Source organism: Lynx rufus, unplaced genomic scaffold, assembly GCF_022079265.1.
Source record: "Lynx rufus isolate CCGP_SWC_20201006 ecotype Redwood Valley unplaced genomic scaffold, mLynRuf1.p SCAF_20, whole genome shotgun sequence".
In the NCBI taxonomy this organism is placed as follows: Eukaryota; Metazoa; Chordata; class Mammalia; order Carnivora; family Felidae; genus Lynx; species Lynx rufus.
The window spans coordinates 445290-461650 of NW_025814835.1; the positions used below are offsets into that span (position 1 = coordinate 445290).

A 16361-nucleotide genomic window follows, 5' to 3' on the forward strand; every position below is an offset into this window, starting at 1 on the left:
GCCCCCTCGTCGTCCGTCCGCGGGGGGCCCGCGGGGCGGACCCGCTGCGTCTCCTGGTGACCGGCACCAAGGGCGGCCGCCCCGGAGGTGCCCCGCCCCCAGGGGATCCAGGCCGGGCTCACCCGATCCTCAAACGAGGTCGAGGGAGGAGGACCACCTGTGGAACAGGGCGTAGGTGGGCTCTGGAAAGCCAAGCTGGGTGCTGGATGTGACAGAGGGTGACCGGAACTGAATCTTGTGGGTACGTGTGCCTGCATTCTGGAGACCATGAACACCTGGGGGGTAGCCTCCCGGCACCAAGGACATGGCTCCTTGGAGTCACAGTTTGGGGTAGGGACAGCCCGGCACCCCCAACTGCAAGGTGAGCTCTGTGTGAGAAACGGGGGGGGGGTGCTCTGGAGGGCACCAGTGAGGTCCGGGGCAGCCAGGAGGGCTTCCCAGAGGCAGCTGAGTGGGCAGCAAGTTGGGGGAAATGTGGAAGAAGTAGTGCTGGAAGAGACAGACCTGGGTTACTTAAAATCCAGTGTTTGGGTGGTGGACACTGGGTGCCACGATTTCCCGAGCTGCTTCCTCAAATCGGAGACCCTGAGGGGCTCGGGTCTGAGGGTTCCAACTCACACCAACTCCAGGGCTCACAGACTGAACTTCTTTTTTTTTTTTTTTAATTTTTTTTCAACGTTTATTTATTTTTGGGACAGAGAGAGACAGAGCATGAACAGGGGAGGGGCAGAGAGAGAGGGAGACACAGAATGGGAAACAGGCTCCAGGCTCTGAGCCATCAGCCCAGAGCCCGACGCGGGGCTCGAACTCACGGACCGCGAGCTCGTGACCTGGCTGAAGTCGGACGCTTAACCGAGTGCGCCACCCAGGCGCCCCCAGACTGAACTTCTTAATGAGGCAACAGGACATCGCACTTGAAACACACGCACTTGAAACTGCGGGGACTCAGCGGCGGCAGCACTGTGCCCGGGAGGCCTCGTGGGGGTGGCCCGTGGCCCTCCTGGGAGACTCTGTCCAGTCCCTGGAGCCACAGAGGCCGGCTGGTTGCAGTTCCGGGACAGGCTCAGGAGGTGCCGCGCCCCCAGTCTGTGAGCTAAGGCAGAGGTGAGCCTTTGTGTGGATCAAGAGCCCCAGGGGGCGAAGCCCACACGCCCTCTCCTGGGGCTGCTGATGTCGCAGGTGGGACGACAGTTTCTGCCTGGAATACAAGCCCGGCTTCACCACGAGGGCCGGGATAACCCGGCTTCTGTAACACACATGCTGGAAAGCCTGCTTGGGCTGCACGTGGCCTTGACCCCTCCCCCTTTCCAGGCTCCCAGCAGTCAGTCACACACGAAATTTGCGAACAGGAGGGAGGATTCCTTTTGTGGCTAAATCAAATGTGTGCTCCGAAGTCTCTTAGGCAAATGGAGAATCAGTAAGAGGGCCAGAACCTGGAACTCCTGTAAACAGTTTTCTTCCCCCGAATATACACTTAGAAATGTAACTGTAGGGCTCCTGGGTGGCTCAGTCGGTTAAGAGTCCAGCTCTGGATTTTGGCTCAGGTGATGACCTCGCAGTGGAGAGACCTAGCCCCGAGGCGGGTTCCAGCTGGGTGTGGAGCCTCCTTGGGCTTCTCTCTCTCCCGCCGCCCCTCCCCCAATTTGTGCACGTGCTCCCTCTCTCTCTCGTCTTCAAAAAAAGAAAAAAAAGCAATACGATCATAAATCTTGTGTGAGTCTGAAAGTGGTTTACGTCAACTTCCTGTTGACCTAAGAGGCTGCACAGTCACTTCCAAGCAGCCTGCACACACACCCTGTTCCCAAGGTGCAGCGTGTAATGCGGAGGTCTGAGCACTCTGTTGTCAAGGGTGTGGGCTTGTCAGACGCGCCCACCTCTGGTAAGTGGGTTCGGCCATTAGGACAGCTGAGGGCGTGAACTAACCGGGCCTCGGTTGGGCTACGTCTTCAGGGAAGAGAAAAACTGGGAAACACGCAGCTCCCAGTAGAGGAAGATCGTGAGAGTTCTCTGCCTGGCTCTAGGTGAAAAACGACAACATGGACCTAAAAGCCCACCTGCTGGGAACGCAAACTGGTGCAGCCGCCCTGGAAAACTGTACGGAGGGTCCTTAAAAAGTTAAAAATAAAGCTACCCTCTGACCCAGCAATTGCACTACTATTTACCCAAGAGATAAAAAAAGGCTCAGTCGAAGGGGCACATGCAGTGCTATCGGCAGTAGCCAAAGTAGGGAAAGAGCCCAAATGTCCATCGACCGACGAATGGATAAAGGAGGTGTGGTAAATATATATATAATGGAGTATCACTCGGAAATCAAAAAGAATGACATCTTGCCATTTGCAACAACGCGGATGGAACTGGAGGGTATTATGCTAAGCAAAATAAGTCAGTCAGAGAAAGACAAATATCGTGTGTTTTCACTCATATGTGGAATTTAAGAAATCGAACAGATGAACCTAGGGGAAGGGAAGGAAAATAAGATAAAAACAGAGAGGGAGGCAAACCATAGCAGACTCTTAAATACAGAGAACAGACTGAGGGTTGACGGAGGGAGGTGGCAGGGGGATGGGCTAGATGGGTGACGGGTGTTAAGGAGGGCATGTGTTGGGATGAGAGTTGGGGGTTGTGTGTGAGTGCTGAATTACTAACTCCTATTCCTGACACCATTATGTTAATGAACTTGGATGTAAATTTAAAAAAAAAAGTCCACCTGCACAATGGTTTTGAGGTTGGAATTTTGGTTTGTGAAACTCAAAGCCAGGAAATGACCCCTCACGGTGGGCAGTCCCAGGAAGTCACCCCCCTGAAGCCTGTATTAGAGCCACACACTGGTCTAGGGCAGTCGCTCGCAGCCTGCCCCAGGGGGCATGTGGCAAGGCCTGGAGACATTTTTCATTGTTGTGACCGAGTGTGACCGACAACGGTAGGCAGGGACCATGGGTGCCGCTAAGCCCTCCAATGCACAGGACACCACCAGAACCAAGAGCTGGAAACCAGCCCCAGTGTCAACAGAGCCACTGGTCTTAGAGGGACAAACTCTCACCTTCAGTCTCAGGGATTCCCACAGATGAAGCCCCAGCTAAGATGAATTTACAAAACAAAATTATAAAACACCCAGGGCAATAACCCACATGAGCCACACGAAGAAGAAAATTGGGCTCCTGGGAACTTTAGATAACACAATTTTAAAAGATATATAAAGATGTGAAAGAAGGAATTAAAACATCAGAGAAAAAGGACATCTTCAAAGAAACCAGGAGGACCTGAACAAGAAACCGAGTCTCCCTGGGCCCCACATCCCCTGGCTTCAGGCCCCTTGGCCCCCAAGTCTCCCTGAGCTGCACATTCCCCTGAACCCCATGTTCCTCCCCCTCCACAATCTCCCTAGACCCACATCCTCTGGTCCCATGTCCCCTGGCTCCAGTCTCCCTGGGTCCCATGTCTTCCTGGTCAAGTCCCCCTGGGCCCCACGTCCCCCTGGACCCATGTCCCTTAGCCCCCAAATCTCCTTGGGCCACACGTCCCCCTAGCTCCCCGTCCCCCTGGGCCTGTGGGCACACTGGGTGAACACCCAGCTGCAGCACCTGTGTCTCCTTGCCTGGGCTTCTCTGGCTACCAGGCCTGCCCTGCCTACCCCGCACAGACCAGGGATACTTGAGACTCAGTGTCCCCAGGGACAGCTCTTGCCAGGACTGAGAAGCCGGGGTGAGAGACCTCTGGAGTCCACTGGTCCTGGGAGGGGCCTCTCAGGCTGACCTGCTCTGCATTCCCTTCCTGGTCACTCCTGACTCCCAGACTGGCATTCCTGGGGTTGCTTCCCGAGTAAGCTGCCTGCTTCTGCACCCCTGCCCTAGGGTCTGCCCTGGACAAACTGAGCTCAGACATCTGGGAAGTGTGAGGCCAGCTCTGGGTTTGGAGTGCACAGTTGCTGGAACTTTAAAGAAACAGGAACATGCAGGGAAAAGGGTCTAAAAGAGAACGTTATCAGTGGTTTCGTTCAAGCATGCATCTGTGCCTCTAACTAATGATTATTCAGAGCCTCCTCTGTGTCACACTCTTTGATTCAAGAATGGAACCTTCTAGACCCAATGCTAATATCATCCTCAATGGGGAAAAACTGAGAGCTTTCCCCCTAAGGTCAGAAACAAGACAGGGATGTCCACTCTCGCCACTGTTATTCAACACAGTATTGGAAATCTTAGCCTCAGCAGTCAGACAACACAAAGAAATAAAAGACATCCAAATCGGCCAGGAGGAAGTCAAACTTTCACTCTACACAGATGACATGATACTCTATATGGAAAACCCAAAAGATTCCACTGCTAGAACTGATTCATGAATTCAGCAAAGTTGAAGGATATAAAATCAATGCACAGAAATTGGTTGCATTCCTATACACCAACAATGAAGCAACAGAAAGAGAAATCAAGGAATCGATCCCATTTAAAATTGCACCAATGGGGCGCCTGGGTGGCGCAGTCGGTTAAGCGTCCGACTTCAGCCAGGTCACGATCTCGCGGTCCGGGAGTTCGAGCCCCGCGTCGGGCTCTGGGCTGATGGCTCAGAGCCTGGAGCCTGTTTCCGATTCTGTGTCTCCCTCTCTCTCTGCCCCTCCCCCATTCATGCTCTGTCTCTCTCTGTCCCAAAAATAAATAAAAAATGTTAAAAAAATAAATAAATAAAATAAAATTGCACCAAAAACCATAAAATACCTAGGAATAAATCTAACCAAAGAGATGAAAAATCTATACACTGAAAACTATAGAAAGCTTATGAAAGAAATTGAAGAAGACACACACAAAAAAGGAAAAATATTCCATGCTCCTGGAGAGGAAGAACAAATATTGTTAAAATGTCAATACCACCCGAAGGAATCTACATATTCAATGCAATCCCTATCAAAGTAATACCAGCATTCTTCACAGAGCTAGAACAAATAATCCTAAAATTTGTATGGAACCAGAAAAGACCTCGGATAGCCAAAGCAATCTGGACAAAGAAAACCAAAGAAGGAGGCATCACAATCCTGGACTTCAAGCTGTATTACAAAGCTGTAATCATCAAGACGGTACGGTACTGGCACAAGAACAGACACTCAGATCAATGGAACAGAATAGAGAACCCAGAAATGGACCCACAAACGTATGGCCAACGAATCTTTGACAAAGCAGGAAAGAATATCCAATGGAATAAAGACAGTCTGTCTCTTCAGCAAGTGGTGCTGGGAAAACTGGACAGCAACCTGCAGAAAAATGAGCCTGGACCACTTTCTTACACCAAACACAAATATAACCTCAAAATGGATGAAAGACCAAAACCTAAGACAGGAAGCCATCAAAGTCCTCGAGGAGAAAGCAGCCAAAAACCTCCTTGATCTTGGCTACAGGCAACTTCTTACTCAACACATCTCCAGAGGCAAGGGAAACAAAAGCAAAAATGAACTATTGGGACCTCATCAAAATAAAAATCTTCTGCACAGCGAAGGAAACAATCAGCAAAACTAAAAGGCAACCGACGGAATGGGAGAAGATATTTGCAAATGACATATCAGATAAAGGGTTAGTATCCAAAATCTATAAAGAACTTATCAAATTCAACACCCAAAAAACAAATAATCCAGTGAAGAAATGGGCAAAAGACATGAATAGACACTCTCCAAAGAAGACATCCATTTGGCCAACCGACACATGAAAAAATGCTCAACGTCACTCATCATCAGGGAAATACAAGTCAAAACCACCATGAGATACCACCTCACACCTGTCCGAATGGCTAACATTAACAACTCAGGAAACCACAGATGTTGGCAAGGATGCAGAGAAAGGGGAACCCTCTTGCATTGTTGGTGGGAATGCAAACTGGTGCAGCCACTCTGGAGAACAGTATGGAGGTTCCTCAAAAAACTAAAAATAGAACTACCCTACAACCCAGCAATTGCACTACTAGGCATTTATCCAAGGGATACAAGAGAGCTGTTTCGAAGGGACACATGCACCCCAATGTTTGTAGCAGCACTATCGACAATAGCCAAAGTATGGAAAGAGCCCAAGTAGCCATCGCTGGATGAATGGATAAAGAAGATGCTATACACACACACACACACACACACACACACACACACACACACAATGGAATATTACCCGACAATCAAAAAGAATGAAATCTTGCCATTTGCAACTATGTGGATGGAACTAGAGGGTATTATGCTAAGCAAAATTAGTCAGAGAAAGACAAATATCATATGACTTCACTCATATGAGAACTTTAAGATATAAAACAGATGAACAGAAGGGAAGGGAAGCAAAAACGATATAAAAACAGGGTGGGGGACAAAACAGAAGAGACTCTTAAATATGGAAAACAAACAGAGGGTTACTGGAGGGGTTGTAGGAGGGGGGGATGGGCTAAATGGGGAGGGGCATTAAGGAATCTACTTCTGAAATCATGGTTACACTCTATGCTAACTAACTTGAATGTAAATTAAAAAAAAAAGAATGGAACCTTCTGCTTTTTGTAGAAAGAAAGGGGATTTAATGCCATTACCTTGGCTGGTTTACTGGGTCTTTTATAGGAGCTGCTGCTGTTTATTTTATTTTTTTATTTTTATTTTTTTATTTTTTTTTTATTAAAAATTTTTTTTTCAACGTTTATTTATTTTTGGGACAGAGAGAGACAGAGCATGAACGGGGGAGGGGCAGAGAGAGAGGGAGACACAGAATCGGAAACAGGCTCCAGGCTCCGAGCCATCAGCCCAGAGCCCGACGCGGGGCTCGAACTCACGGACCGCGAGATCGTGACCTGGCTGAAGTCGGACGCTTAACCGACTGCGCCACCCAGGCGCCCCATGCTGCTGTTTATGATACTGTTTCTGCGAACCTCTCAGTGCCAACTTCTGCCCATTACCTTCCTCCCCCGTGCCACGTAGCCTATCCTCCAAACTGGGGCACTCTTCAGAAGGCAAGGGTGCTGTTAACAATGACAAGGGACAACAGAGTCAACTGAAAGGGATGTCACCCTGCCCCAGGGGAGCAGAAGGGACCCGGGCAAAGCTCTTGGTGCCCTGCGGAGGGTCCCCTGGGAGAGGCTGGTGCATCAGCTGGAGTTCATGCCCTGGCGGTCTGTTTCCCACCCGATCTCGAGACGGCCGGCTTGGTAGCTTGTGCATTGTGCAGAGGGGACGCAGCCCCTAGAGAATCCTGAGCTCGTTTACTGGCGAAAGCAACAGAACCCAGGCCCAGAGGAGAAGCACGGGGTGGAGGAGGGAGAGGAAGCCCGACCAGGGAGGCACTTCTCACCCTCGGGAGCAGGGCAGACATCAGGAGCTGGGGGGTGGGCACGGACCAAGGGCAGCGCCAGCTGCTCGGGGGACCATCTAAGGGCTTGCGAGGTGGGAAGACTTCCGTGAATACCGTGTCGTTTCTGTGCACCGGGACCCCGAGAGGCAGGTTCTGTCGGCTGCGTCTTGTAGGTTGCAAACCGAGTATCACGGAGGCTGAGTAGTGTCCTCACTGTGGAGTGACAGAGCTGGGGCTCTGGTCCTGGTCTGCACTGGCCGCTGGCCACCCCCACACTCACCTTGCCCTGCTGATTCGTCAGTAACGGGTCCTGCTAACCTGTCTGCCTTCACCTTTCTGCCGGATCAACTGACACGTGGTGGTGTTTGCTTAGCCACCTGCTCTTTCGGCGGTCAGCGGGGGCCCACAGAGCTGTGAACAAAGGCCACGCCGAGCGGGCCCGGGTCTGCAGGCCGAGCTGTGCTGCCTCGTGGCGTCCTCTGGATGGAAGGACGTCCACTTTTTTACCCATGCTTTGTGACTTGGCATCTCTGTGGCGTTTACCGCTGGCAGCGGCTGGCATGCTGCTGGTGGCTGGGCACCGTCTGCGTCCTGACGGCGGCCCGGACAGCAGTGAAGCCGGGCCGCGTGTCCCGCTCTGCCTCCTCAGGGTGGGACCCTCGGGGTGCGTTGGCTCCTGAACGCCTCCTAAACCCCTTCTGGTGCCGGAAGTCCTGTTCACCCCCAAGTCTCCCACTGGTATTCTTTGACTCCTCCTCAAAATTTGAGAAGACTATAGTTTTGAGACTCGACAGCATTTTCCGGACATTTTATGTGTGTTGTGGAACGTGTAAGAAGGCCTTTGCTTCCTCGCTTTAAAATCCAAGCATACTTAGGAAAGCTCACAGAAAACAAACAGGAAAGAGCTCCCAGCTAGCCTGCTGGGGGCCATGGGACGATGGGGGCCGTGCTCCAAGACGATCCCAAGAACTCGGGAGCTGGTGTGGACGCTCAGTGGCCGCACTCAGGAGGTGCCTGGCCTGGGGCGCTTCACCACACAGTGCCTGACGCCTGAAGCCGTGTTCTGTGGTTGTGACACGGGGCCCCCAGCCCACGTCTGTAACGCACACACACTCCCAAGGCCGGCTGCAGAAGCGGACGTCGAAGCTGGCCTTGCAGCTCACGCACTCGCGTCCAGCTCAGATTCAGGGGAATGAGGTCTGTGCTCCTGCCCTTACGGCATTTTATAGGCCTAGACCCGCAAGGCCGCGCACCGGATGAAGAGGGCCCAGACCCCCGTGCGCCAGGAGGCTCACGGCGAGGACAGGCCAGCTTCCCCTTGAGTGGCGTCAGCCCGCGGGAAGGAGGCCGCGTCGGCGCCCAGCAGGCAGCGCACCCCGACCTCCTCGCCGGCCCGCACAGCGCTGGCGGCAGCCTCCGAGCCGTCCTGTGGTCCCAGCCGCGCCAGCTTCCGCAAGAATCCGTCCAGCCTGGTCACGGCGGCGGGCCGCTGACACCACGGGCCTGACCCCGGGGGGATTTCCTGACTGGTGTGGACGAGCGGCGCAGGCCAGCCACCGCACGGCTCTGAGCCACCACCCCCTCCTGCCAGGACTGCTGGTAGCCGCCCCGACGGGTTTCCTTGCCAGCCCCCCGCCCTTTGCTGCCTGTGCCCAGCACCACAGCCGCGGGGGCTCCCGAAGCCCGCCCGCCCACCATCCCTCCGACCGACCTCCACGCTCCGGGTCTGTTCCCGCGGACGAGGCTGCTCTCCACACGGTGCTGGCGGGGTCGGTGCCGTGCCCTCCCCCTCGCCTCCCGGCACGCTCCAGCTAGGGGTCCCTGTGCTGGCTGTCCCCCTGCCCCGAGCACCTGCCCAGGTGCCGCAGCCACAGCTTTGTTCACACTGTACCTCTTGTTGGGGCCTCCCTCGCTCAGTTTACACCACCACCCACACCCACGTCCTTCCCCAGCCGCGCACCTGCCGAGTACTTTCCTGTCTCCATAGCACTTTTCTCCTCCTGAAGGAGCAGGTAATTCGTTGTTTCACCAATCGCTTATTTTTTTTTTACTCCTGCGAGAATCTGAGCCCCGTGAGGGAATGGCTGTCATTCTCCTGTTTTGCCCAGGACATATCACACACCCCAACACCGTCCCTGGAGCATAGCGGGTAGTCAGGCAATATTTGCTGAAGGGACAAGCCAGTGGATGAATGAGCCTCAGACTTGCCCCAGATGTTTCTAGCACATACGGCCCCGACACGTCACCTGCCCCTTGAACGGTGGCAAGAGTGGGTGCGAGTGTGGCTGTCCAGTCCACGGACACAGGAGGCTTCTGTTGAACCGCTTTGAACCGACGCAGGGTTGCCCACGAATGGAGCCCACGTAACTTCCCTGGAAGAAGCCACAAGGGTTGTACTAGGGCAGGAGCCGGGGTCCTCCCCTGTGGCACAGAAGGAACACCGAGCGGGGTCAGGGGTCAGGGGTTGACCTGTGGCTCTGCTGCGATCGGCTGGGGCCCCACCGAGGAGCTCTGGTCTCCTCACCAGTGAGACGAACACCCGGCTCTGACGGGCCACAGCCCACCCTGGCTGGGGGAGCCCTGAGGGGCGTGAAGTGTGTGGCCGTCACCGGTGTGGGGAGACCCAAGGTGGCCAGGGCACAGGCAGGGACGCCAGCAGCCTGCAAACAGGGCTCCACATTCTCCTCCCGTGACGCTGCTGGGTAGTGCCACATTATCCGGGAACACGTCCTCTCCATTAACTAACGTCTGAACCTCTTGGGTGATTCAACACGTCCTGATTCAACACGCGGGCTCCCGGACATGATTTAATATCGCAGAAATAGAGCGAGGACTAAGTTAATACGAGATGTTCCTCAGGGAATGAAGCGTTCAGACCAGCGTCTCTCTGAGCGGTAGGAGATTCGTGGCGCCTTACTGGAAGTACCAATCGTGGCCTCATCCCCGTGAGAAGGGAGAAAGCTTACTCCTTACGTAATGTCACCGAGGGAGGGGACAGTCGATTTGGTGGCAACCACGGCAACTTGTAATGCCCTCCGTTCCAGCCACCACGGGACAGGTGGAGCCCACGCTCAGGGCATGACGGTGGCCAGGCGGCTGGGCCGACACCAAGCTCCTGCCCTCAAGAGCCGTGCAGTCTCAGGAAGTCACTCGGTTTTGCTAGAGCCACAGATCCCACGTGAATAAGCCGGAAGAAATAATAGTACGACAGCACCCACCTTGTGAGGAAGGCAAAGGCCACGTGAGCGTTTAGGACAGTCTTGGCACGGGAGTCCTCCGCACATGTTAACGTGTACGTGTGCCTACGCGTTGTTGAAAGTGTATTGCAAAGGGCCTCTTGGCCAAGAGCAGCGTGGTGTCTGTCCTTATCAGCTTCGTGCCGTAGCTGTCCTCTCTGGGGACGGCACCTCAGATCGGCTTTTGAGTAGGACACAGAGCAGGAGCCCACTCCGTCCAGTGATGCTCCTTCCGTGGTGGATGCCGAGCTCTGGGGTCTCTCGGGACAGGCTCCCGCTCTCCCGGGAACCTCGCCATGGGGCCCAGGTGCCCCATGTGAGGAAGCCTGGGTGACACAGGGAGGCCACACGCAGGCTTTCCGGTCGCCCGCTGAGGCCCCGGGCGTCGTGGATGCCGTGCCGCAGAGACGTGAGCGTGTGCTGGCGTCATCTGTTCCACAGAAGGGGTGACCACACTCTGGCGAGGGAGGGCTTGGGGCGCCCCGGGCCCGTCACTGCCCCTGGGCCTCCACACCTGCACGAGGCCCCTGTCCCTGACCGAGCCCCGGCTCAGGCGGTGGACGGCCAGGGAGGGACACGTATCTCAGAGCCAAGAGGGAGCTCCTGTCCACTCACAGGTCGGCCCTAGGAGGGCACGCTTGTGTCCGTGTTGCTGCTGTGTCTCGAATGCCCAGAACACCACCTGCACTTAGTAGGTGCTTGGAAAAAAAGTCTGAATTTGAATCAAGGCTAAGGGTGGACCAGAGTCGAGTAAGTACTTCCCAGGGCGTCCCTGGCGTTTCCCACATGCGTATGTGTGTGAACAGAAGGGTGTGGTCACCCCAGTGTCACCGAGGCTTTTTGGGAGATGTAACAAATAAACAGCAGGTGCCGGGACATCATGACATTTGCAGTTGTGACCCGGAATGGCTCAGCCCCGAAAGAGCTCCTGTGGGGGCCTCGCGGTCACAAGGGATGCCTTCCCCCAGGGGGCGCCCGGCAGGCGTGCCTGTCCTACGGGTTAACACGCTTCAGAGGGCGGCCCCCGGGAAACAAGGTCATCGGTCCTGCAGCAAAGACAGACCACGGGGCCCCCTGCGTGGTCCCAGGGCCACGGGGTGCCATCTGCTCACATTGTGGGTCATCACAACCGGCACCAGAGGTGGAGGTCAGGGCTCCACGGGGCACAGGACGTCCACGGCAAAGAGCTATTCACCCAAATGTCAGCGGTGCCCAGGGGAGACCCCGTTCAAACTAGCCCGTCTGACTCACGGAAGCAGCCGTGCAAGGAGAGATGGTACAGCCCGGCTGAGCCTGGGGGCGTCCCGACGGGGGCGTCCCGGCGAGGAGGAAGCTCAGAGTGGTTTGGCCTCAGCTTACAAGCCATCACTTTAGGATCTAAAAATGTTTTCACACTACAGATGTTGCAAGATAATTAATGCAGCAATTAAAGCCTTTGGTTGTTGCTCCTGCCTCACTTTTGGTTCCGGTGTCTTCACGGAGCCGACTCCCTCTCTGCTCCTCACCGGCCACCGCGGCCTGCGCTGTCTGTCCTCGGGGCAGGGGCGCCCGGCCTTCCCAGGCCCCCTCGGCCCTCCCGGCGTGTCTGGTCCTCTCCCGGGCACACACGCCGCCTCTCAGTCCAAACACTTAACCTCTGAGATGACCCCGTTCACAAGAGCAGACGCATGAACCAGGCCCTGTGACAGCAGGGACACATGATGCCCTTCGGCCGGCCGGCTCCCGTGGGACGGTGGCTGAGACCGCCGAAGCCCAAGCACCCTCCCCTCGTGACACGACAGCTAGCAGGCTAGTACTGGGCCAGGAGTCGCTCTGTCTTTAATTCTTACTGTCCCGCCAAGTAAAGGTAAAGATGAGTTAAGGTAAAGATCACCTATCAGTTAAAAACAAAGAGCCAACTGTAAATAAGTAATTAAAACATTTTGTTTAATGTTGACTGATTTTTGAGAGACAGAGAGCAACAGAACACGAGCGGGGCAGGGGCAGAGAGAGAGGGGGAGGCCCAGAATCCGAAGCAGGCTCCAGGCTCTGGCCCATCAGCACAGAGCCCGATGCGGGACTCGAACCCAAGAACCGCGAGATCATGACCTGAGCCGAAGTTGGATGCTTGACCGATTGAGCCGCTCAGGTGCCCCAAATAACTAATTTCAAATAAAACATGATTCTTCGGAGATTTTCATAGTCTTAAAAATTAGTACTCTTAGGATCATTCCTATAATGCCTTTCTGATTTTCAAACCCACATGTGTTCAGTTATTTTGTTTTGAAATGGATTATTTTCTATATGTCAAAGCGACACAACTTAGAAAAGTCTCTAAAGTGTATCTGAACAGACCTGAAGATGTGCTAATTAAATGTATTTGTAGCCGTGTCATCGACGGAAAAATCGACGATTATTTTTCAGTCACGATGTATTAGAACTACATACCATCTCCAAATCTGTAAGACACGTGGAGATCTGGCAACTAATTACCCGCACAGCACGGCTGCAAACAACTGCCTCGAAGGTTTTTTAAAATTAAACTTTTAAGATCGCAGCGGCCCCGTGATGCCAGGCAGTGGCATCGTGCAAACTTGCAGGCCCGTCTCACGGCCAGGGTGTCATGTGGGCACTGACCCGGTCAGAACCCCAACCAGCAGGAGGCCCCTGATGCCCCCTCCCTCCCGCCCCTCCCTTACCCTGGACTCCCCTCCCCTGGCCTCAGCTCCCCCTCCCCTCCCCTCCCCTGGCCTCTGCTCACCCGCCCCTCCCTGTCCTCCAGTCAAACCCCGGAGTGGCGTCTTGATGGGCCGTTAGGAAGCCGTCCGGCACTGGCTCCCTTTGCTCGGCATCGGTCTCTGGAGGGTCATCCACGTTCCTCCTCCTCCTGGTGACGGCTCGTGGCACGGAGGGGCCACAGTCTGTTAACCACCCACAAGTTGTGGCTTTCTTCCTCGTTCTTCTCTTTTTTAAATGTTTCTTTATTTGTTTTGAGAGACAGACAGAGAGAAAGAATCCCAAGCAGGCTCCTCGATATCAGCCCAGAGCCAGACGTGGGGCTCCAGCCCACGAACCGTGAGACCATGACCTGAGCCACCAGCCGAGCCACCCAGGCACCCCTGATTTGGGGGGGTTTTAAGTCATTATTTCTGCAGGAACTTTCAGCCCCACCACTCTTCTCCCCTTCCGGGACTCCGACAGCATGAGTGTCGGATCTGGTTATGGTACCGCAGTCTCTGAGCCTCTGTCCGTTTTATTTTCGGTCCGTGTCTTCGCTGCTTTTCAGGTTGGGCGAATGCGGTCGTTCTGCTCTGCGTCCACGACTCCTCTGTCCTTCCTGTTGGAGGCCGAATCCACCCACCGAGCTTCTCATGTCACGTATGGTGTTTTTCTGTTCTAGAGTTTCCATTGCCTTCTTTTTTATGTCTTCTCTTCCTTCACCGAGACTTTCTATGTCTTTGCTGAGACTCTCTTTCCGTGTCTGCTTCAGGCATGTTTGTAACCACTTGTTGAAGCGTTTTTACAGCAGCTGCTCAAATAATTCTGTCGTCTCGATGTTGGTGTCTGCTGGTTGTCCCTCATTTGGTTTGCAATCTTCCCGGTTCCTGGTGTGATGACTGATTTTCCAGTGAAACCTGGAAACGTTGGGTTTTATGTTACGGGCTCGGGATCTTATCATAACCTCCTGCTGCAGCCGTTCGGGAGAGTAGAGTGAACACTCCCCACGTAGCCCGTAAGATCACACAGATAAATGCTAACAACGCACTCAGCCATCGGGGACCGGTCCTTCCCACCTGAGCCGTGTTCGCCAGAAGCGCCGATTCCTGAGGGGAGGCAGGCAGAGTCCGGGGTGGGATCTCGTGCTTTGCGTCCGGAAGCAGAGAGGCACTCCGGTGTGGACAGGCACACGGAAGGGACCTACCCTACCGCAGATGCCAAGAGTCTAGACACGGAACGACTCAGCTTCTTGTAAAACATTAGCAAATAGAGGCCGCGAGTCTGTAGTGACGCGGGAATAAAAGAGAAACAGAGAGGAGGGAAAAAACCTTCGCCGCCATCGGAGGGCGGGCGTCTGCACTGCGCTGGCTACCCAGCCTCCGAGAGGGGGACGTGGCTTTACCGTGAGTACGTTTGGGCTCACCCCTTAATCCGGCAGCACAACTCAGCACGGCCATCCTGGCACCATGTGCCTCGAACGTGACGCAACGTGCAGAGTGACTGGCACCACGGGCAGCCGTCTGGCTCTGCCCTGAGTACCCACTCCGATCAGACACGTAGACCCACACCCCAGGGTCCAGAGAATACGGGGCGATACAGAAACACCACACAGAGACGAGAGCAAAGGCCTTCCTGCAGAATGACTCCTGCATTCTTCACAGAGTCAGGGACGTGGGGGATCAGCCAGTGGGAGGAATGTTCTAGAATCAGGATGGCCTGATTCTCTTTGATGGAGTCAAAGTGATTGAGGCATACCAAGCGATGAAGTTTATAAACCAGATCGATTTCACCCAAAAAATCTATAAAAGACAGTGTTCGGACAATTGGGGAAATCTTCAGTGTTACGTGGTATTGTGGTTATGGAAAAGAGTGACCTTATTTTTTAGGAAATTCATAATTATTCAGGGATATAAATGTCTTGATTTCTGTAAGCTAGTTCCAGAATGGTTCATTATTTCATTTTATGTGAACGCACACACGTTTCGTGTATGTACACACACATACATAGGTTTCCACCACACTACTCTTTCTGCTTTGTGTACGTTTGAATCTCGGTGAAAAAAAACCTGGGGAAAAACAGCCAAAAGCAAACCAAAACAAAACACAAACTGCAAACCGGCCGAACGTAATTCTCGTGATGTGACTTTCTGGGTTGGGCATCCGTACCCTTGACCGTCTGCTGTGGGTCGCGAGGGTTTTCCTTTCTCTCTCGATCCCGCTCAGTCTGATGGATCCAGCCGCCACCTGTAGCCTTTGGATGGAGCCCGGGTCCCGGACACAGGGTGGCCCCAGGCCAAGGACCCAGCGGGGGCGCGCGCTCGTCTGCTGTGTCGTGTGTCCGCTCCCGGGAACCCGTCGACGCCCAACACTGGTCTTTGACCAGATAGGACAGGTTAATCTCGTGAAAAGACACTCACACTGATCTGTCCCTTTCATTCGTGCAGCACACGTTGACCTGCGCAGCCTCTGTCCATCCGTGGGTCTCGGTGAAAGTGCACTTCTGAAACTGTTGTAGCCAGGTTTGGGTTTCGTTCTCTCAGGTCCTGCTTTCTCACTCCCCAAACGCCACGCGGATGCGGGCGTTAAATTAGAATCAGACGTGACACCGTCCGCCACAGGACCGGTCACATCAAGGCGCAGCAAGAGACTCAGGTGAGACGTCAAGAGACCTGAGCTAGGCCCGGAGCCTGAGGCCCGCAGAGACACCACGGCAAAGGAAAGTCACAGGGTATCCCTCTCTGCCAAATTCTAAGGGACACGAAGCTTCTACCTTCCCTGAGGAGGGGGGAGTCCGGGCTCGCAGCAGGGGGGGCCCAAGTCTATATTCCGGCTCACGACGACCTGCCTCCCACGGGGCCGTGGGGAAGGGATGTCCCCTTGAGACCACGCTGAAACGACACGTCCAAATGCTGGAGGTTCCCTGCCGGCCGGGCGCTGTGCCCAGCAGGACTCTCGCCGCCCAGGCGGGGAAGCCGGGGGATGAGTCAGAGGACAGGGCTGGGAGACGCGTCCTGGCTGCGACGGCTGTGTATCTGGGGCCCGTCACCCGGATCCCTCAGGGTCTCAGAGTCCAGGTGGTAAACCCAGGGTCGAATGAAACTCTCTACCTCTCCTCCAGATTTAAGGTCTGTCAACG

General features: G+C 54.5%; 1 protein-coding gene across 1 annotated transcript in view; it reads right to left on the reverse strand.

Moving 5' to 3' along the window:
- The window catches only part of KCNG2 (potassium voltage-gated channel modifier subfamily G member 2), a 71524-nt gene that overhangs the window by 27953 nt on the left and 27210 nt on the right, over nt 1-16361 (reverse strand). The gene's annotated exons all lie outside the window — the stretch shown is intronic.